The sequence below is a fragment of the Psammomys obesus genome, unplaced genomic scaffold (genome assembly GCF_907164565.1).
Source record: "Psammomys obesus unplaced genomic scaffold, mPsaObe1.curated_primary_1811, whole genome shotgun sequence".
Classification (NCBI taxonomy): Eukaryota; Metazoa; Chordata; class Mammalia; order Rodentia; family Muridae; genus Psammomys; species Psammomys obesus.
Genome location: NW_026585643.1, coordinates 6767899 through 6790790, shown reverse-complemented (window position 1 = coordinate 6790790; position 22892 = coordinate 6767899). Strand labels below are relative to the sequence as shown.

Here is a 22892-nt window from a genome sequence, read left to right as displayed (position 1 = left end):
CTTCTTAATCGCTGGGATTATAGGCACACACCATCACACTTGGCCCCAAAATTTAAAAACTGTTTATTTTTGGAATTTTCCATCAAATGCTTTTTTGTTGCTTTCTTTGTTGATGACCCAAACCACAGAAACAAAATTTCAAATGGGGTAAATGCTTTCCATCTGTACATCTCTGATGATAGAATATAGAGGGCAAATTAACATGTGAGAAGATGCTCCGTGGTGTAGGCCACTGTAAACTAAAACAGGGACAGGTCATTGCACCATAGAGTGACTAAGGTCTCAAATGACCTACCAGTGCTGAGGTTGCTGAAGAGAGGGCACCGGCAGTTTCCTTCGCTCTTGGTGAGAATGCAAAGTCCAGGGATTTTATAAGACAGAATCATGGCAGTTTCTTAAAACACTAGCGATGGTCTTACCCTCTGACTCAGTCATTTTGCCCCTAGGTATTGGCCATCATTAGTTGAATGCACATGTCCACACTAAAAACCTGCACATAAATTCATAGCCGCCTTATTCACAGCTGCAAGGCTGGCATGGCTGCAATGTTGGTTCCCAGGTGAATGTATAAAGAAATGGGCATACGTTCAAACAATGGGATACTAGTCCCTGATTTTAAAAACAATCCAATATTTTTTTTGAAGAGGGGTCTTCCCCCCCCCACTGTGTGTGTGTTCATTTGAATAAGAATGACTCCCATAGGCTCATATATTTGAAAGCTTAGTCATTAGGGAATGGCATAATATCAGAGAGCGTCTCTCTTCCTGTGACATGGAGATGTAGATAGAAATGTAGATTTCTGACACTTCTCCAGCACCATGTCTGCCTCTCTGCTGCCATGCTCCTTTCATGGTGATAATGGACTAAGCCTCTGAAACAGTAATCAATCCCCAGTTAAATGCTTTCCTTTTTAAGAGTTGCCATTGTCATGGTGTTTCTTCACAGCAATAGAAGAGTGACAGAATAGAACAACACAGAAGTTGGTACCAGGAGTAGGGTATTACTGTGACAGGCCTGACTATGAAGTTTGATCAAGAAATATGGAAGACTTTGGGACTTTGGATTAGGAAAGCAGTTGAACAATTTAAGTAGGCTTAATGATCCATACTAGTAGGAGCATGGAAGACGGTGGTGCTGAGAAAATATAGATTATGTTGGCCAAGCTCAAGAAATTTCAGAAGGAAAGAATATTAGTGAGTGGCCTACAGACCATTCTTGTGCTATTTGGCAAAGAATATGGCTGGTTTTGCCCTTGCCCCCAAAAAATCTGCTTGGGGCTAAATTGAAGAGTTTTGGATTAATGGTGTTGACAGAGAAGATTTTAAGACAGCCTAGTATCGGCTGTGTCCTGTGGCTATTAGTTACTAGTCTTATGGAAAGCTATAATGAAAGGGAGCAAGTTGGACAAAGAGAAATACAAAATATGCAGTTTGAGGCAAAAAGGGACTCTCAGAAATTTAATGGAGCTATGTTCAGTGCACAGGAGATAAATTTTTTTAAAGAAAAACCAGATGCTAAATGGAATAAAGGGAGTGGTGACTTCAGACCAAGAGACCACCTACCCAGCTAAGATTCCAACTTGTGAAAAGGAATTAGAGAAAAGTTTAAGAAATGAGGGAAACCATCAACAACAGAAAGCTGACGCAGAAGTAATTGAACGAGGAAGACATGTTCTAGCAGCGAACAGTAGAATGTGGCAACTTTGGCCTTGTGGTTCTGGCTTCAGAGTCATGGATATAAGAAAGAGGTTATAAAAAAAATCTTCCTCTATGGTTAAGGAAAGCCATTGAGGCCACATGTGTATCGTCCCTGCATGGAGACCTAGATAGGACATTGTGTGAAGCTATAGGACATGGTGAAGTCTGGATTACACTGGAGACCCCTAGTTGTTGGAGGTGCCAGAGTCGTGGGATACCCACCAAGGAGAGCTGCAAAGCAGGTGTGGAACCAGCCCAAGAGAGAACAGTGTATTGCAGACAACAAACCTGGAAAGAATTGTAGATCTGAAGAGCACATTGACATCAGGCGTAGACATGCAAAATTTGGTGTTTGCCCTGCTGGTTTTAGGTCTTGCTTTGTCCAGTATTTCCTCACTATGCTCCATTTCCTTCCTTTTGGAATGTAATGTGTAAGGCACACCATGTCAGCCTGTGTGCTACCATGCTCCCTGCCATGATAATAATGGACTAAGCCTCTGGAACTATAAGCAAGCCCCAATTAAATGCTTTCTTTTATCAGAGTTGCTGATAAAAAGAAGGGTCATGGCAAAATAGAACAAGACAGAAATCACTGTGTTTCTTCAAAGTGGCTAACAGAGAGAGAGAGAGAGAGAGAGAGAGTTATATACCACATTTGTGCAGTATCTGCAGAGGCCAGAAGAGTATATCAAGGGCACCATATTCCTGGGTACTGGAGTTATAAGTTGTGAGCTACCTGACATGAGTTTTAGAAACCAAACTCAAGTCAGAAGAGTAATTGAAGGGGCTTTAGCAGGCCCAAGAATGGCAAACACCCTAATTAATATGACCAATCAAAATTAAACACCTCATCCTAACATGGGGTTTCCCTTTTTCCCTTTAAAACTGCTACTTGTCTATGGGCCACATCCTTTTCTTCTCTGTGCAGCAGCAGTCCTTTGTCCCTCTAGGGCAAACATCTCTTCCCCCTCTTCCCTGTTTGTCCCCCCCCTTTTCCCTCATCCTCTCTGCCTTTTTCTCTTATCCACTGACCTTTGTCCCTCTGGGGCCAATAAATCTCCTTTGTGTTGAGAACTTAATTTGGGGGTATCTTGTACTGATTCTAGTCCCTTCAGGAACAGCCATTCTCATCTACTGAGCCATGTCTCCCATCTACCGTGGAGATCTGGAATGCACCCTGCTAAGTGAAATAGGTGCACAGAAGGACCACATTTTGCCATGTCTAGCATGACTTGGTCCTGGAAACCCAACTCAGGCAACTTGACAATGAATAAAGGACAGAGACTGAAGAAAACAGCAGATGTGCATACAGAAAAACTGGGACAGGATGAGCTGTTCTCCATCTGATGAAGGACACCAACTATGCAATTGGGAAACTTGGCCCTTTTATTATGTGCAGCACAAGGAGGTGGGTTAGCTGGTTTCATTGGGAGGTATAAGCAGGGAAGCAATCTCAGATTGTGAACATCCTGGAGAAGGAAGCTGGGACTGACGTTCTCAGTACACTCCGGTCAACACTGGAACATAGCCCGAGGAAGGCTTTGCGCACACTAGTTTTAGATAAAGGTCAACCTTTCCTCAACACTAGTACTTAAACTAGAGGAAGGCTTTGCCATTTCTCTGGGTCTAAGGCATTGGGGTCTCTAACATGGCGGTGCTCATGTCAAGGACACACACTTAGGATTTTGTCTGCTCCTCATAATGTATCATATACTTCTACCTATCAGCATTCTGGAGAAAGCAAAACTACATGACAGTACAGATCACTGGTTGTCCTGGGCTCTGGGGCAGAGCATGAGAGCTGTAATTCCAGCATTTGTAAGTTTGTGCTTGTTAGGATTGTGCAACAGAGTTACATATGAAATTCTGTCTCAAAGAAAAGAATAGAAGAATGAGGAGGGAGAAGAAACAAGAGGAAAAACCAAGAAGAATAAGAAACAAAAGAAGAATTCTTCAGGTGATAAGGAAACTAGTGGCAACTGAGAGGCAACATGAGACCCCTCTCTGATAAGCTCCTTCAGAGGCCATCTATTCCTTGGTGTAGATGGTGGCTGCCTCCTCAGTAACAATGCTGTGGAACTGTGTCCATCTCTCCACTGGATCAGAGGGCTGTCTCCCATTGTGTAGTCAAGTAGTTGAAGTGCAACTATGTAAAGAGAGGAAGAGGTGCCATTTATGCTGGACAAAGTACCAGGAGTCAATGATAAAATACAGTGACTGACTGTTCCTAAAACAGGGTTGTCGCAGAATGACAGTAGGATCAATGAGGGGTGGCAGGTGTGAGGTTAAAATTTTGAATTGCCTAGAGATGTTGAAGCAACTTATTACTCCTGTGTGTGTGTCGGGTTTAATGCTGGTGTGAACTATGTAGCCAACTGCATGAAAGTCAAGCCATCAAATGATGGATAGTGCACAATGCTTGTTAACAGTGACAGGCGACCGTGCTACCGGCTGACATGTTTAAGTGTTTGTGTTCTTCATCATCAAGAGTATGTGCTTCCTTACTTTAAAAAGGGCACTATAACCCAACAGCCTATTACTCTGCCACTAGCCTTGTGCATCTCACATCCACTCCATCCTCCAACCGCATCATTTGCTCTGCGTTTGAATTTAATATTACTTGATTCATCATGAACAGTATGCAAGACTGGGAGTGTGTGTGTGTGTGTGTGTGTGTGTGTGTGTGTGTGTATGAGATTTCCTAAGTGTATGGTAGATAGCACCATCTAGAGTTGTGGAACACATTCTGATGTTTGCATGACACATTTCTCAGAACAAATTCCCGTAGTTAAGCAGACACATGACTGTTAAGCATATGGACAGGTTTTTAATATTTTTTTATGTGTGTGCATGTGAGGTCAGGATAACTTATGGGTCCGGGGGCGGAAACTTAGGTCATGTGACTTGGCAGCAACTTCCTTGACTGGCTGAGGCATCTTGCTGGTCCTCTTCTGTGCTCTTGGAGGTAAAGGGAATGGGCTCCCAGTCAAGCCCTTCACACTGCCACTCAGGGTTTCAGGGCTGGGCCACAGTTACAAGCTTCAGGTCAAGAGGTTACTCTTCCTTGGAGGCCAGCCTTTGCCACACTCTGCATCTGGGGCCACACTCTGCATCTGGAGACAGATGGGCTCTCATTCCAGGACTGTTTCATTTCCCACGTGGATAGTTCTTGACTCACAAAGACCAACTCAGTGCACAGGTGTCTGAACAAAGCAAAGATGTCTGAACAGCCAGTGTGGTTTGAGGAGATTCATGGAGGGCTAGTTTGACTGGCGTGTTCATTGAACCTGTTGCTGCTAGTTGCCTTCTGGAAGCTTTTGAACTACAACCATCTGAATCTAACCCTTGCCCATTTCCCATGGGTGGTAAGCTGTAGAGGCCTGTGACCTACTTGCCCACCCTGGAGGAAGAACATCCAGCTGTTTCCATTTTCTGTGATGTGGGGGCAGGGAACAGAAACCATGGTGACCGCTGCGGATGTGGACTCCGCAATGTGGAACGTTTGGTTACCTCAGAGAAGAGTCAGCAGGAGCCTTCTTGGAGATAGTTGCCCCACTTTTCATGAGTCCCCAGGGCTCAGGAGCTGCATAGGTCTTGGGGTGGCTTACAGAAGCACGCCTGCTGATTTAAGGACACGGGGCTGGCTATGTGTTCCATTGCTTATCTACAGTGCAGGAAGGCCTAGGTTCAGAAACCATAACCACATAGATTGGATGGCGCATGCCCATAACCCCAGTGTTTAGGAGGATCAAAAATTCAAGGCTGTCCTTGAATAAACATCAAGTCTAAGGCCAGTTCACAACACCGGAGACTGTCTTAAAAAAAAAAATCTCAGAAAAGTCTCAGAAATGGAGGGCCTTCCTAGCATGAACAGGCTCTGGGATCCAGCCTCCACCACAGCTGGAGAATAAAAAGAGACAGATACTGGAAATGAAACAGATGATTTAAGTGTTACACTTAAACAGTCACATGCTGTATTTTGCTTACAGGATTATTTACCCAGGAATCAAAGGCGTCTGGAGATAGACAGGCCATAAACTATTTGTAAATATCACACCAGGAAAAACGAGATGTAACTGATAAGAGGAGGACATGGATTCTACTGTCTTCTAAGGACAGTAAGGTGCTGTAAAACGTATTTTTCACAGCCCTTCTGCAAACTGACATAATTCTATCACAAAATGGAAATCTTTCCTTTCTCCCAGTCTAAACAGCTCCAGGTTTAGAAACATGCTGCATTCCCACCACAGGGCTCTGTCCTCCATTATGGGTATTCTATAGAATGGACAGTAAGCTTCACTTTACAATACGGAGAATGAGGTGGCGATTTCTCAGCTGGGTCCGAACTGTGGGTTTGTGCCTGGACTGAAAGCTGTGCAAGTAAACGCTTTTCTCGAAGTAGCCCTTTTGTGAATTTTAGAATTTTCAAAAGGTGTCCATTAATTACTTCTAAAAAGGAAGCATCCTTAGATCTGATTTTTTGTTTGTTTGTTTGTTTGTTTTATTAGGACCCCAAATTTAGATTAAGAGGCTTCTGACCCAGGTGTCTGGTGACCAGGCGCTGGTCTCCTAAGTTGCAGGCTGCCATCCCTCATTACTTAATGAAAACCACCACCTGATTGGCGCCATCTATAAAGAAATTATTTCACCAGGAAAAGAGATTTTACTAATTCTTAAAGACTTGTCATAGTGTGCGTGTGTGGAGGGAGGGCGGTGGGAAACAAACTTTTAATACGTTTGCCTGTGACCCTGGCGATGTGAGGCGGGTGTTTGGAGAAACAGCCTAATTAAGCAGTGCTGTGGGGGCCCTGCTGCTTCCGACACCCTGCTCTGGTGAGACTTCAAGTTCTTTGTCACAGGCAGCGTTCTGATGCTGTCTCGGGAACCTGAACCTGTCCGGGACCTTAGTGGCCAGGAGCACAAACGGCTCCCGACGTCTCCCTCCCAGCCAAGAGACACGCTGCAGGGTTGTCCCGGGCGAGGCACAGACCAAGACGACTCGGGATCAGGGCTGGCTCCCTTCTCCCGACCAGCCCCACGGCACGGCATGATGTCATGGGAGCTGCCACTCATCGAGATGAAAGGGATGCGGCGCAGCCCGCTGGCACTAGGCAGCCTCTCACTCAGGCCAGGCCGGGGGAAGCCTGCCCCCCACAGCCGGCAGAACAACGTGGCCCACGTTTAACAAAAGACCGTGTGGCCCGGGAGCCCAGCTAAGAGCCTGCCGGTGGCGATCTTTCTAGATCCGCGTGCACAGTGAGCAAGCTCAGCCGTGCCTTTTTGATGCGCTGCAGCTGATCGGCGATCAGATTACAGGCACTCCATCTCCCAGCTCGCCCGCCTTTGATCTGCGCGGGTAATCCATTTTCCTGGATTTGAAGTTTCGTCTGGGCTTGCGCCCACACACATTTTTGGGGAGGCAGAAGCGTTTGGCGCGGAAGTGCCAGCAAGCTGAGGAAAGCGTGAGTCTGGAGCCCAGGCGAGTAGCAGGTAGGCGTTTGTGTGTGGTTGGAACTTTCACTGCGTTTCTCTCGCGTGGTCAAAGGGAAAAAAAAATGGCTTTCTATCAACTCCCAGCAAGCATGCCTGAAGCCAAATCCTGCACCAGGCTGAGTGCGCGTGAGACTGAATTTGATTCTTGATGCAACTGTTTCGAGGTTTGCACAAGAGTTTGCGATCTGTCATGCAAATCTTACTTGGAAGTGAGTAGTTCAAACAGACAAAACAAGCTGCGCTAACGTTTGTTGCAAGCAGGGTTTCAGACTTTGGAAGCTGGGTTGGAAAAATGGCTTGCTTTATTTAGTAAACGGTGGGACTTTGTTAAAAATTCTCTCTCCTTTTTCCCTTTTCTCCCCCCTATCTCTCTCTTCACCCCACCCCACCCCTGAGCAAAACTCATCTCTAGCAATGCTAAAAGCACTATCAGTTTATTCTCTGGCCTCTGTGATGTGCATCTATCACACATATGTCCTTGCCATTTGCATTCCCAAAGGGAATCTCTGCGAAGGCATTAGGATTGAAGCCTTTCAAGTGTAAAGCGGAAGAACTCAGAAACAGTGAGGCCAGGCTGCACTAGATTTGGCTAAAAATACTCAAGCCAGTCTCTGTAACCTTTGAGAATAGTAGAAGCTTTGTTTACAGAAACACTCACGAGGTTAATATTCTTAAATTAACATTTACTCTAAATATGTAGTGACAGCTGCTGTGAGTAACAGTTTGCCAACTGTTTACCAAAACTATCTGGCAATCATCAGTTATTATGTTACATGAAGTATTTTAGCCACATTTTCACTTCTATTAGTGCCCTACAAAACCAAATTATACTGGGCACTCAGCTTGCCAATTAACTGCTACTTGCTTCTTTCACACAGATACACGAATAGACACACAGAGAGACACACACAAAAACATACACGCACAGACACACATGCAAAGACACACAGACACAGAGACACACAGCAAAGACACACACAAATAGATACACACATACACTGAACTGCAGGGACTCAGGACAGTAGGAATCAGAGCTCTGTACACATTGCCCTATTCTAATATTCTGGTCCCGGGTTTATTTGGTAAAGCACTTAATGATTGCCATAATAGTCTGTTTTATGTTAGCTGGGCAATGAGGGAATGCAAATGATAAGAATAGTTGTTCTGGCTTCTGAAATTCTGATGCAAGGTCTAGAGACTACCATTTCATTTGTGATTATTTTTTTCTGATCCAGCTAATTAAGTTACTTTCACAACTCTCCTCCTGGTAATAGGAGGCACTTTGCATATTTGAGTTAATTTTAAAACCTAACAGCTATGAAGCAAAGGCTGTTTAGAATCATTGCAAAGTGACTGTGTTTAAAAGTTTATCAGTAGGAACTGTGCCCCAAAGATCTAACTTGTATTCATTTATGCCAAAGGACTTTTTTTTTTTTTGGGGGGGGGGTGCCACCAGCCATGCATATAACAGCCTGATTTTTAAACACTTGATTAAAAGGCTCTCTCTAAATTTAAAAAAAAAAAAAAGCAATATTTTAAAAGTAATGGCAGGGATGGTGTGCTGGGAATGTGCTGTTCTGTTCAGATGCAGAGTTCTGAGGTTGTCCTAATGACTGTTTATTCCCCTGCTAGGTTCATTTTAACAAACAGACTCTCCTCAGTGCAAAACAAAGGGGAGAATTAGCAATTATCTGATTTATTTAGGCTTTGTAGAAAACTAGCTTGGGCAAGTCAAGTCCTTGAAAATCCACTTCAGTGCCTGAATTAATTCAGTTAATTGTTTACTTCTTGTGTCTTTGTTGGGAACTGAACCCTAGCACATTTGGATGTAAAGAAAAGACTTGTACAGGGCACAGGGATGCTTCAAAAGGCCTTTCTTAATTAATGGCCACAGGGGACCTAGCAGCTATGTCCATGACAGTTCTCCCTTACAATATTCTTTTTTTTTTTTTTTTTTTTTTACAAAGCATTTTCTATCTGTTACTTCAATGGCAGCTTTGTTCATGCAGAAAGGCCAAGGCTTCAAAGGACTCTTGCCTCTAGTCCTGATGCTGCCACTAATTAGCTCCGTGACCTTAAGAGAGCCTGCACACTGCTGTCGCCCTTGAGTGTGAAGTGAGGGGCTGGATTGAATCGCTTTCTTTTCCTGGCGTGAGCACCGCTGGAATATTACAGCCCTTTTACATCTGGGGAGACTGAGACCGGAAAGTGATCTCTGGCCTGACCTAAGCCCATGGCTGACTTCCTGAGCTCACATGGTCTACTTTCCAGTTGCTTAAACAAATGCGCTGTGGGGCTGGCTAGGGAACAATGTAGGTTTGAAAGGTAGAAATAGCCATTTCCTACTGTAATCCCTTCTTCTGTTCCCGTGGGAGATACGACAACTGGATCTGTTGGAATACTTTCAAACTCTTCCCCTGCTTCTGTTTTTCTAAGTATCTCTGAGTTGTCAAAATATAAGACCTGTAGCCTGCATCTTCCTTTACCTTTTAACTTCCTCAAATAGTGTGTTTGAGGATGGCCTTGTGCTCCTGATCTTCTGCCTCCACTTCTCAAATGCTGGGATCACAAGCATTTGCCACCATACCTGGTCTTTTTAACATTTAAAATAATTCTCATAAAGAAATGGAATATATCGGTGATGTATGGAAAAATGTGTATGTTGGAAGAGGAGGAATAGGAGTTGGCATTATATAAAGTGTTTTTTAAAAAAACTGATATTTTCTTAGGAGATGTCAGGATAAATGAAAAGTTTAATGGTTAATTATAAGTGATTACTCCTAAGTGGACATTTGCCATGGGATTTTATGAAAGTTCTATTTGCCAATTCACTACAGCTTCATATATGATGGGCTGGCCTGCCCCATTTAAGTGTGTTGAAAATCTCGATGTGCATTCTCATGAACTCTTTTGTTTTCTTGGAAAAATTTTGTTGTGAAAACTTTTAATTTAATTCTTTAAACTTTATACCTGTCTATTGCTTTCAAAGACAAATAGCTAGCTGTCCTTTGTGTTATTTTTTTTAGGATTTATTTTTATTAATGTGTGTGTATGAATGTATATATGTATGTATGTATGTGTGTGTGTATGAAGAGAGAGACCACATGTATTTTGAGACCAGAAGAGGGCAGTGGATCCCCTAGAACTGGGTTTAGGGGTGGTTGTGAGCCACTAAACATGACCTAGGTTCTGGGATCTGAACTTGGATTTTCTGGGAGAACAGAAAGTTCTCTTAACCATCTCTCCATTCCCCTTTGTACTGTTTTTTGTCAGTCTTATAAAAGTTCATGTAAATCTTACATATTGATACTTGCATCCGTTGTTTCACTATTTAATTTACTAATTATTGATGTAATACTGAGTTCCAGTTCCAGAGAGTATTTTTAAAAACTTTATCTCATTTAATTTAACCACTAATAAAACTGTGACTTCTCCATTATATGCAGAGAAAAAGTAAGTCAGAGAGGAGTTGAGTTACAAGTTCAGGGTCACAGGGTTAATTCAGTAGAGGCCAAGCGTCTATCTAACTTCAAATCTTTAAATCCTTTGTTCTCAGGCGAGGCAGTTTCTCCAGTTACGGACAGCTGAACTGTACTATGAGCAAACACTCTACCTAAAATTTTGGCCAAAACAAATAAAACAAAATGGGTCCCTTTTTTTGGGGGGGGAGGGGAGTCTTTCGACATATTTGTAAGAATTATCAGCTGGCCTAGATGCTCAAGTCATAAATAGCCTCAAAACAAAAACTTTTCCTCTAAGAGTAAGATGAACTCAGGCACCCATTGCCACTGGCTGGTCAGAAACTGCCCCTGTGATTGCCGCTGGGCCATTATGGAAAAACTCAGGATTCTGTGCTCCTTTAAAGAGTGATTCCTGGCTGGGTGGTGGTGGTGCAGGCCTTTGATACCAGGCAGAGGCAGGCAGACCTCTGGATTAAAGGCTAGCCTGGTCTACAGAGTGAGTTCCAGAACAGCCAAAGCGACACAGAGAAACTTTTTTCTAAAAAACAAAAAAGAAAGGAAGGAAGGAAAGAAGGAAGAGAGTGATCCTTAACATGTTATTGCCTGGATCAGAGGAATGGATAAAATGGATGGAGACAGGAAAAGTGGGGTCTTCCTGGGGTCTTCTGTGCTGTCACAACCCATTCAGCTTGACTTCCAAAGCTGCCCTTGTGAGGTCCATTTGCCAAAGGCTCACATCGTAGATAGTGCTTGCTATCTATCACCTATGGTGACTTTAGTCTTCGATGGGAAGAGAAGGAGACCCCAGGAGGAGGTCAAGTGGCTTGAAGAAACTTTCTCTTAAACTTTGGTTAGGAAACCAAACGATAGTATGGTTTCTTCCATCCTGTTAGCTGTCTCCAGTTTACCTGTAACCCATGAGCTGTGTCCCAGCCAACCTGCTCTTTAATCTATTCTCGTGTAGAGAAGCAAGAAACAGAGTGAGTGGATGGGGGTTAGACACCATGAACTCACAAGTATCAATCCAAGGGCTCCAACTTGACTCAATTTGCTCTGTGGATGTCACAAGGTTGATTAAACAGCCTCTTTGCCCTTTGTGTAGATGTTAATGGTAATAGTGAAGATTATATTAGGATTTGGGGAGCCCAGAATTTTGATCCTGTCTTGATTACTAACTTAGTGTGACTTTGAACACGACTTCCCCCTCTGGCCTTCAGTCCTCCCAACTCTCCACTCTAATTGGTAGCCTTGTCTGTTTACAAATACTTATATAGCTGGGTTTGGAACCTTCCCACACCCCATTTTATTGCCCATATTTACAAACTTGGTTATCCCTGAGAATCTCACTTCCAAGTTAGTTAATTCAATAATTTAAAAACACATTTTATTTATTTATTTTGTGTACACACTCGAGTCGGTTCTCTCCCCCTACCATGTGTGAGTCCCGAGGATCTTCGATTTTGAGTTAGGGTTGGTAGCAGATGCATTTACCTGCCAAGCCTTCTGATGGCCACTCATCATCTGACTGATTTTTAATAAATATCTACTGTGTTCTGTGAGCTAAACTGGTAAAAATCCACTATTTTCCTGTAACTAGCATTGTAGTCTACTTTCCCACGGAGTCGTGTTTTATAGTGGAAACCCCAGGAGTCAGACAGCTTTCCGTAAGCAATGAGCAATGCCAGTGAGCCAGCCATTCCCAGTGAGTGGGTCATCCTGGAAACTTTCCACCAAGAACTATGCTACTTCAACACTCTATACTTGGGGTGAAAAGCACCTAAAGATGTGTTCTGTGACACTGGACATTTCCAAAACTAGATGTAGAAACTGATCATAGAATCCAGCTGTAGCAGCATATGTTAGTAGACCCAGAACTCCTGAGGCAGGGCTGGGAAAGGCTGCAAACTCAAGCTGCTGCAAACTACATGGTGGATTCTAAATCAGCTGGGTCTAACGCAATGATATAAAAGGACCCCACCTCAAAAATAACAAAAAAGCCTACCTAATTGTAAACCTACTAATCTTAAAAAGCAGTACCTCTTTCAAGAGCCTCATAGCAACTTGGCTTTTCCGATTAAAAACAACCTATCGGTAAGATCCAGTGCTTAATGAGAAGAAAACATTCTCCGCCCTGATTCAAAGTGCAGGTTTCATTCTGAATGAGCCTAACAATCTTTTCTCTTTCTCACATACAGGGTCTCACCATGTAGCCCAGGATGACTTTGAAACTATACCCTTCTTGCTTCAGTCCCTCATGACCCCCACATTCAGCTAAATCTTGCAATTCTTTTGGGAGGGCCTTTGGTGCTCATCTGAGGTCTGAGCTCTTACTCAGTGCTGTTACCGGATCGTGGGGAAAAGGAGAGAACATTGTCTGGCAAGGGCCAGAGTGTGGAGGTCCCGTGTCCCTTTTCCCATTGTCAGCTGCTGTTTCAGTAATTTATTGTCATTTATTGACCAATGCCCTGCCGTGAATGGTGCCATTGACTAAGTATATGCTCTGTGCCAAGTACTAGCCTAGGAATCTTAGTGCCTGGTGTTCTTTATCTAGCTTCAGTGAAGCGACTTGTTATACAGATGAAGAAGGGAAGTATCCAGTGGTTAACTACTCCAAGGCCATACAACTCGTAGTTGCCAAGTTGGCATGGATACCAGATTGTTTGATCCTGGGGCCTGTGTGTGTCCATAGCTGGGTCTCTCTGCACAGTGAGCTAACAGGCTAACTGGCAAGATCAATCAAACACATGAAAGGATCCAAGAACTAATGAGCTGAATAATGGGTTGCTGTCTCAAAGTACAAAAGGAGGTCGGACAGGACAGCCGCACTTGGCTGGAGTCAGAAAAGGTAGTTTCTGGTTTGCAGACTAAATTCCACCGAAAACCATTTAGCTGCTAGCATCTGTTCCAATGGTCGATGCTATCTGAGGTACAAGCTGGAGCAAAATATGCCCCCTCTCCGGAAGCATTTTAACTCCTTGAGGGAGAATGCTAAGTCCGCAGATCCTCTTGCCACAAGGATGGTGACAAGTGCTGGACTATCACAAACCATGAAATGGCAGAAATTGAGTTGAGGATTAGGGGAAAACGTGGGAGTCAAAACTTCCTGAAATATGAGAAAATAGTCAAGGAAGGTAAGCAAGACGCATGAGCCTAATGAGGAGGCTTCCAGAGTGGAGAAAGGGCAAATTCAGGACACAGTTGAGGCTAGGCAAGCAGACCAGTTTGGTCAGAATATAAAGCGAGAGGTCTAGAGGAAGATAAGGCTGAACATGTGGGTGGAGCCCAAATGTGGAAATCTTTATATGCTAGTCCACGGAGTACAGAAATGCCCCCTCCCAAAAGTGGAGGCTCAGGAAGGCAGAGCACAGGCTGGGGTTGTGTGTGTGCGTGTGCGCACGTGTGCACACGTGTGCAGCACTGTGGTCCAGATTCCCCGGGTGGGACTGGGGGTGGGGAGGCGGCGCACTGTGGAGGGGGTGCTAGGTAGGAGGTAAAGGAAGAGGGGTGAGTGCTGGAGATGTTGCAAAGGAGGAAGCAGAGATAAGTTATGTGTGCAAAAGATGAACTGAGTGCTACTCCGTGAGGCTCTGGGCTATCAAGAAAATAACACATGCCCTCAAGAGATGGAGGTGAGTGTGGGGTCAGGGGAAGGAACAGTATAGGGTTGCTTCACCGCAGATAGGGAATGAGAATGTTAGCAGGAAGATGCTTAAGAGTGCTAGTGGTGCATAGGGCAGGGACCTGCATCCTTGCCTTGGTGTGCGAATAAACTCAAGCACTTAACCGGAAACCACTACAAAGAAATCGTTCCTGAGGCTTGCATTCTGGGGCTGTTAGATTCAGAGTCTCCACCTTTAAAAATGACTCTTGGGGGTGATAATGTTTTAGATTTTCTTCACAGGCACCTAGTACTCCACCATATTGTTTGCATGGTGTGGGGTCACAAACTGTGTTTTTGATGAGTGATAAAGGCCATTCACTCAACAAGACATCCTTTGAGGTTCTAAGAAGCAAATGCCATCCCAAGAGAAGTGCCTGTTGACTTAGGGAAGGGCAGATCAGCCCAGGAAACGGTAATGTGCCCCTCCATCAAAGTCCTGCCCAGTTCCTTGGATTGGAAGGACCTTACCCACGGAACCAATCATCGAACACACAGGGCAAGAATGGCTTACAGATCTGTTTTGATATAAAGTGGGTACTGCTAGCCTCTCTTCCTAATTGCTCAAACTGGGAATTACAAACATAACCTGCCACACACAAAGGGGAACCACTGTGCCTGGACCCGCCTTCTGCTGTGTCACTTCCCATGGCCAGTGGTTAATGGTGATCCTAGCGGCTGGACTAGGCTGGTCCTGAACAACAATGAGGAACAGACATTGGCAGTCTGGCACCCCAGCCCCAGTCCCCGGAAGTTCCATGCAGTGAGTTGGGTCCTAGGAGCTGGGTCCTCGAAGTCTTAGGGACCCAAGCCCAGGAGTCACAGCCACACATCTGGCAATTCCTCTTCTCAGGCCCTTTCTCCTGTGCAGAAATAGGCTCTGGGTGGGATGTGATCTGCTAAGGGAAAAAAAGCACAGAGATTCTGAGGAAATATGCGAGAAGGAGGAAGGAAGGCCTCCTTTTTGCTTCTACCCTGTCCTCCCCTGTTCATTCGGCATGCACTGGCTTAAGAAGCCTACTGAGGGTAACCCATACCATAACTAGAGCCCACGGCAGGGCGTGAGAGAGTCAAAGCTTGCCCAGCCATAGCTGTGGGGCAGGTGAGACCCAGGGGGTATCAGGGCCTAGGTGGGGGGAGGGGCGGATGACAGATGAGAGGCGGGGGTAGGGGGGGGGCTGTCAATGGGAATGACTAGGTTTGGGAACCAGGTTGGGCACGTGGTGAGGTTCCTAGAGTGGGCTCCTAGCCCACAAGGACTACCTAGGGGCGTGATGGGATTCTGGGAGAAGCGCCTGATCCGGGGGCGGAGCTCCCAGCGAGCAGGGGCGGGGCGGGTTCCGGCGGCAGTGGTTGCCGGGCTACAGAGTGGCGCGGCGGCCGGGCTGCTCCGTGCGCGGCGGGAGAGGATCCCGGTGCCGCCCGGCGCGCTCACACCGCGCCACCTCGGCCCGGGGCGCCACGGGCGGGGCAGGCGGAAGGTAGGTGCCCGTGCCGCGGGACTGCAGAGCTGAGGGTTTCAGCTCGCCCGGGGGTCGGTGCCGAGGGAAGAGCTGGCCGCCGAGGCGCACGTGCGGGGAGGGGAGGGCTGAGTGACAGCCCCGGCCCGGCAAGTCGCTTGGGGGACTTGAGGAGTGACAGGCTTTAGGGTCTAGTCCGTGAAAGATGTGTGTAGGAGGCACACGTGCGTGCGTGTGCAGGTCGCGCCTGGCCCACCTCCCCCTTCTCTTGTCCCGGAGCCCCTAGCTGGCGCCAAAGCCCAACTGCCCGGCTGCAGCCGAGCCAAAAGGGAACATTTAGAAGAGCCATCTGCGACCCAGAATCGTTCTCATTCCCCGCCAAAGGGATTCTTGAATGCCAGCGTCGCCGGCACGTTCTGAGCCGAGCCTGTCATAGGTTGGAGGAGAGGAACCAGCTCTCACAGGCTTCCCAGCGCCCCCTTGCCACTTCTTGAACTGCGAGTTTGGTTCTGTTATTTCATTACTTTATTCCGTTTATTCGGGAGGATAAATGTAACTCAAGCTGGCCTCAAACTTAGGTTGCTCAGGCTGTCCTTTCCTCCTGCCTCAGCCTTCCAGTACTGGGATGACAGGATGCATTCTTGGATCTCAAGTTTGGCGGGCATCCAAAACCTATGATTAGTTTTAGTGACAGTAAACTAACCACTAAGCCTATACCTAGTATTAAAAAAAAAAAAAAAATCCGTGTCACTTTTTTTCCTTTTATTAATAAGACTCACTTTGTAAATAAAACTACAAAGTTTCTCTAAGTGAAACAGTTTAATTCAATTTCTTTATGAAGATGTGGTTTTTACTTCAGCATATGTCCTTTGACTACAAGACACTTTTATATACCCAGGAAATGGGTATTGTTAGACATGGCTTATATAAACAGAAGAATTTATTTTCGTGTTGTCATTTCATGATCAACTTCTTACATGCCCAGGGAGGATTATATTACATTAGTTCAGGATTCACTTGGAATATTATCTGTGGAGGAAGATATGTATCTAGAGAGGTGAAGAATTAAGTACTAATGTAGAAGACAGTTCTAAAGTATTCAGAGATCTGGGTAACAAAGAATTTTTCTTTATTGAGTTGGTGTGAAAAGAATGAAAAAAATATAAAGGTGTCTTGTGAAAATATTGCCTTGGCAATAATGCATGAAGCATTTTCATAAGCTCTGTAAGTTCTTTACTTTTTAATCAATAAAAATGTCTTATGATGTCTACTTTATCACCAGGGCCACATGGCTTTATTGACTTTAGAATCTTCTTTTCCATAGTAGGTGTTCACTCTTGAGATATTACACTAGTATTTTCTGGGACAACTGTAGAATTATTTCTTTGGTGGGAGCACCTAATGATGGATCCAGGATGGATTTTGCATCTGAAACCAACAGATATGAAGTCTTATGCACTGCAAATGGCAGTAACTACAGTGTAAAATACCTTTCCCAGTAAAAGACACTGTATAAGGGACATTGCAGATGTGCAAATAGTGTGTGTTTGTATGTGTATGTGTGTGTGCATGACCATGCCTGTGTATGGACATGTGGAGGCCGAAGGAGAATTGAATATCTTTATTATTTCTTGCCTATTCCCTTTAGACAGGATCTCTCACTGAACCTGAAGGCTCTTCTTTCAGGTAAACAACCAGACAGATGCAGTCCACTTGTCTCCTATCCCTGTGCTCAGGGCCTTGCTTAGCTTTTTTATATGGGTGCTAGGAGTCCACACTTAGGACTTCATGCTTGTAGAGCAGGCTTATGTTACCTCCTGAGCCATCTCCCAGACTCCTTTTTATTTTTATTTTATGTGTACGGGTTCTTTGCTTACATGTATGCCTGTGTAACTTGTGCATGAAGTATCTGCAGAGTCCAGAGGAGGGGGTTGGATTCCCTGAGACTGGAGTTACAGATGATTGAGAGCTGCCCTATGGGTGCTGGGAATTGAACCCTCGTCCTCTGGAAGAGCAACCTGTACTCTTAAACACTGGACCATCTTTTCCCTAAAACAATTTTTTTATGGTCTCAAAAAAAAGAAAAAAAAGCCCAGAAAATTAATGCAGATGATTAAATTATTCAGAAATGTACATTTCAAAATTCAAGTGATACTGTGAGGACAAGGACAATGATGACTTAGGACTGGCAAGTGACTTTGCATGTTCTCCTTAATACATTAACGTAATTTAGTAGTTGTAGCACTTAGGGAGTCCAAAGCATGTTTGAGACTTTTAAAACAAATATGAGGAATTTTGCTGACACTCATGGGAATCTCCTTCTCCTTTTCCACTTATTTGAATCTCTGAACACAAGCTTAGTTTTGCTCAGTCCTCTAGACCAGCTCCACCCCAAACTTACCACAGCACAATCAGAAAGCTCCACACATCTTTAGTGACAAAATCCCGGATGGTTTCAAACCTGATAAGTCAGTATTTAAAATCAAGCATTTAAAATTCTAGGCAAGGCCGTCAAGTTCCACCAGCGCTGAACCTGGTCTGACTAAGAATGTCCTCCTAGAATAAGGAGGACATATTCTTGCATGTTCCAAGTCAGTGAGTCAGCAGCTGCCAGAGTCGGCGGAGAGGTCACGGAACAGTTAAATGCATGTGTCCCGCAGCAGGTGACTGCTGGACGTCCATAGGCTTTGTAAAGGAAACTCCAGCTGAAGAGAAAGACAAACAAGGCAGTGTGAAGAGAATAGCCTCTGGTTTGCAGGCTGAGCGTGGAGTTCATTCATCATACTTTATTTGTTGGAAGTGCTTACATTTAAATGTAAGCTGTTTAAACAGAGCTGGGTTATCTTCTAGTCCACACATCACAAAGCATATACTTTTTAAATTATAGGATTAAAACCCAGGTTTTATAGAGAAAAGAGTCATCCATCAGTAATTATATGAGATTGCGATTATTGGGCTTCTCTTAAAAAAAAAAAAAAAAAAAAAAAAAAGCTTGGATGGGTCTCCTGAGGAAATTCTGAATGGACAGAGACAGCCTACACAAGAGGACACTCCAAAGGGGCTAAAGACCTTTTGGAATCTACCCAGGCTTCCTTCCAAAATAAAAATTTAAACAGCTGTGCCTTAGGGATGGCTGTGCACATCCTGAGATCAACTGTGTTTGACCGCTCATGCTCAGTGACGCTATGATCATTTTATTTGTGTCTTAGGATAAACAATCAATAAATTTCAGAAAAGGTGCATGATTTATTAACAGTGTACTTGTTAAGTGAAAAATTTGAGAATTCTGACATTTCCCTAGCACAAACATGATTGAATTTACAACTCAAGGAATAAAAAGAATTCATCTCAGAAAACCCTACTGGTGGTTAAGTTCTGTTAACCCGGAGCAAACAGGACTAGAAGCCGGACAGTGGCCGCTGGTTTTGAACTCTGGGGAGTCTGAGCTGCTTGCTGTGTTTGGCATCGGAAAATCTTAACACTTGTGGGGTTTTTAGGCACACACATTCGTTATTTGGAAGAGAATTGCTCTGGGTTCACTTCCAGTGTGCACATTCCTCTCAACCTTTACACACCTCTGCCTGTGTCCTAGGCCGCCAGGGCTGCCAGCATTGCTTGCATGGATAAGGATTTTCAGAATACAGTGAAGTTGGGGTAAGGTTAAGAACAGCCACAAGCTGCGGCTTATTGTCCTATTTGAGAATGGTGTCGCAAACTTGTGTGTTTCCCTTCTGCTAGCATGTGGGACTAGCAGTATTTCTAAGCCACTTATCCACTTATCACAATGTAAGCAATTGCATATTACATTGGGTTTATTTCCAAGGTTTTTTTTTAAAAAAAGCAGTAAGCGTATGAATTTCCCATTTGTTTAATGCTTTATCTTATTGCATGTTCGAAAAATTCATAGGTCAAATGCCGCTTCACTACATAATGTTAAAGTTTTGCTAGATGAACCCTGTCTCTCCCATCCTCCTTATCTATATGTTAATAAGCAGTTTTCAAGAGCTAGAAATTAGGGGTTGGGTATGGTGGCTTGTACCGGTAAATTCTAAAACAGAGAAAAGGAGGCAGGAGGTTTGCTGTGAGTTTGGTCCACATAGTGACACTTTATCTCAAAAAATAAAATGAAATAAAAAGGGAGATGGAAGAATAAAGAAAATGAAATGATTTATTCTGTAAAAGGTTATGCAAATTATTCTAAGTATTCCTAGATTCATATGCTTTTATAATTTACTAGTTTAAACATAGATGTTTAAACTTAATGCTTATATTTAATGTTAGAAGTGTTACTGTTTAGGCTAGAATGATACATATTAGCTTTTTCTTCTTAGAGACAGTTGCTAACGGAGGTTGATCATCTCTTGCCCAGAAATCTAGATTCCAAATTTCCACAAAATCTGATATGGTGCCACAGCAGGTAACTTCACTTAAGGACAGGCATGATGGCACATATCTTGAATCCCAGCACTCCTAGGGAAATAGAGGCAGGTGGTTTCTGCACATGAGGGGCTAGCCAGGCCTACATAATGAGACTGTGTCTCAAACAAAACCAAACAAACAAAACCCACACTTAAAATGTGAATAAATGATCTTCAGGCTATCTGGCTAAAGTGAATATAAAACATAAGTGGACTTAATGGACAATGGGGGTGAAGTTCTGGGTACACCATGCCAGGGTGCCCAGTCTGGATTCACAGTTCCAGACCTCTGGACATCAGGCTGGGGCAGGAACTACAAAATCTCCAGACTTAGAGGCCATTATACAGAAGCACAGTCATTTGTGTTTCTGGGGCTTGATGAATTAGTGCCAACTCCATAGAATCTTGAACTATAAATGCATATTTTCTGTCTTTGAGCCCAACCCTGCTTGCTAGAGTTTTAAAACAATATCACAAATAGCCTTTTTTTTTAAAAAAAAATATTTATTTAATTTTATTTTTATGTGCATTAGTGTGAAGGTGTCAGATCCCTTGGAGTCAGCATTACAGACAGTTGTGAGCTGCCATGTGGGTGCTGGATATTGAACCTGGGTCCTTTGGAAGAGCAGACAATGCTCTTAACCACTGAGCCATCTCTTCAGCCCTATGCAAATAGCCTTTTTATTGCCTTTGTTTTGTTTTATTTTAAACATGGTTGACACTAAATATTATGTTTTTTATTTTTTTAACGAATGCCAAAGAATTTCATAAAGAATCTCATTTTATTCCAAGAAATTCATGGTCACACTCATAACACTCCACCATTGAAACTGTTGGTTTCTAAAGTTCTCCTGGGCCAGGATGTAAAAGCCATGTAGAATGGTGCCTGCTGACCCATGAGTTGCTTCCAAATATACCTTGTTAGTATCGTCCCCACCCAAGGCACCCCATAACTCTTTGCTGAAACTGGGTTGAACAGAAAAATGATTAAATTTGCTCTTTCATTATATACTTGTCAACAGCCTTGTTGATGCAATTCCCCTTTCTGTAATAACAGAGGTGATTATATGCAGCCACACATGACTCAAGTCTACAGTGACATGACAGAATGTCTAAGATTTGCATAGGGTCACAAGACAGAAATTTGACTTGACAATCATCAGTTCTAGTAGTTTTGACTCTTGACTTTTGGCTTTCTCTCCCATTGTTTGGTGATTGATACCTACTTAAAAAGCAAGGAAAGAGTACTGTGCTTCTTATAAACCCAGGACTTGGCCTTGTGAGAGCTTGGTTCAGACAGTGGACCAGGTCTTGCTCTCCACAGGCTACACTAAGGCCCTGCTTCCCTGGGGTCACTGTGATATCCTACAGTGGTCTTCAAGGATTTTTCTCCCATGTAAGGTTATTTGATGCTCAGTATGAGGGAGGAGACCATAGGTAACCTGAAGAGGAAAGGGAAGTAATGGGAAGGGATGTTTAAGTGGAAAAGAGGGAAGGGAGGGAGTTGGGTGAAAGTAACTAATATCACGGATGTTTGAAAAAGCCATATGGAAATCTACTATTGTATAAGCTTTCTACACACACACACACACACACACACACACACACACACACACACACACACACGAGTTTAATTGGAGTTAACCTACACAAGTGGTAACATGCATCCTGGAAGCAGGATGTTGCCAAATAAAAAGCCCACTGCCTGGTATAGGGTAACTTCATTTAGCTGTTGGTTGAGGGTGTCCTGGAGACCCTCAGACAAAACTTGCTATTTCTGTTGCTCTTAGCTGCTTGCCAGAACTTGATGTAAAGACACAAATGATGAAGATACAATATATTTTGGTCACAGGACATGGAGAAATCAAGTAGATACTGACCAGGAAACTTCCTTCCTGATGGTTAGCTTTCATAGTTGTGGAAGGTCTTATCCAGCTGGGAGCCCAATGAACTCCAGTAACAACTGGTGTGACAAGATACGTCCTTGGGCTGGGTGTGGTGGTGCACACCTTTATTCTCAGCACTCGGGAGGCAGAGGCAGATGAGTTTGAGGCCAGCCTGATCTATAGAGAGAGTTCCAGGACAGCTAGGGCTACACAGAAAAACCCTGTCTCAAAAAAAAAAAAAAAAAAAAAGATATGTCCATGGGTGTAAGAGTGGCCTAGCTGTTATGGGGATAACCAGCAACTGTTAAAATTACACATAAGGCCTGCTCTACAATATGAAATGCATGCCAAGTGCTGTATGGCGAGCTCATAGGCCCAAGAGGTTAAAAAGTTAGTACTATTCATATTCTAAGTCAACATAGTAGCAAACAGCCCTACATAGTCATATCTGTAGGTGTATATCAGTGTATAGATCAATACAGCTCCCAGACCTCACTGGGGAAGCTTCTTTGTGCAGTAGCTGGCAGTTAACACAGAAATTGTTAATTTTCCAGCCAAAGTCTAGAGGATAACTATGGCGTTTTCAGCCACATTTGGGGTACCTGTGTCACCTACCTTCCCACAAGTCTCAGAGACCATCAAAGGAGACACTATGGAAAGGTTGTAAGAGCCAGAGGCCAGTGAGGACTGGGCTGGAAGAGGGTCTTGTGGACATGACAGGTCTGCGATGCTCATGAACTCACAGCAGCTGTGCTGTGTGTGCAGGAGCTGCACAAGATCAAGCCATTCAACATCATAGCCTGGTGAGTCCCTCACTGA

At 44.0% G+C, this 22892-nt stretch overlaps 1 protein-coding gene across 2 annotated transcripts in view; it reads left to right on the top strand.

Moving 5' to 3' along the window:
- The first annotated feature begins 6854 nt into the window (after positions 1-6854).
- Tnfrsf19 (TNF receptor superfamily member 19) overlaps positions 6855-22892 on the top strand; it is an 84734-nt gene continuing 68696 nt past the window's right edge. The window contains exon 1 of one of the 2 annotated variants that reach the window (XM_055617369.1): positions 6855-7187. The gene's annotated coding sequence lies outside the window, so the exon portion shown is untranslated. Of the gene's footprint in view, positions 7188-15692; positions 15791-22892 lie in introns of those variants that run through there. The other variant, XM_055617363.1, reaches the window with a different exon arrangement.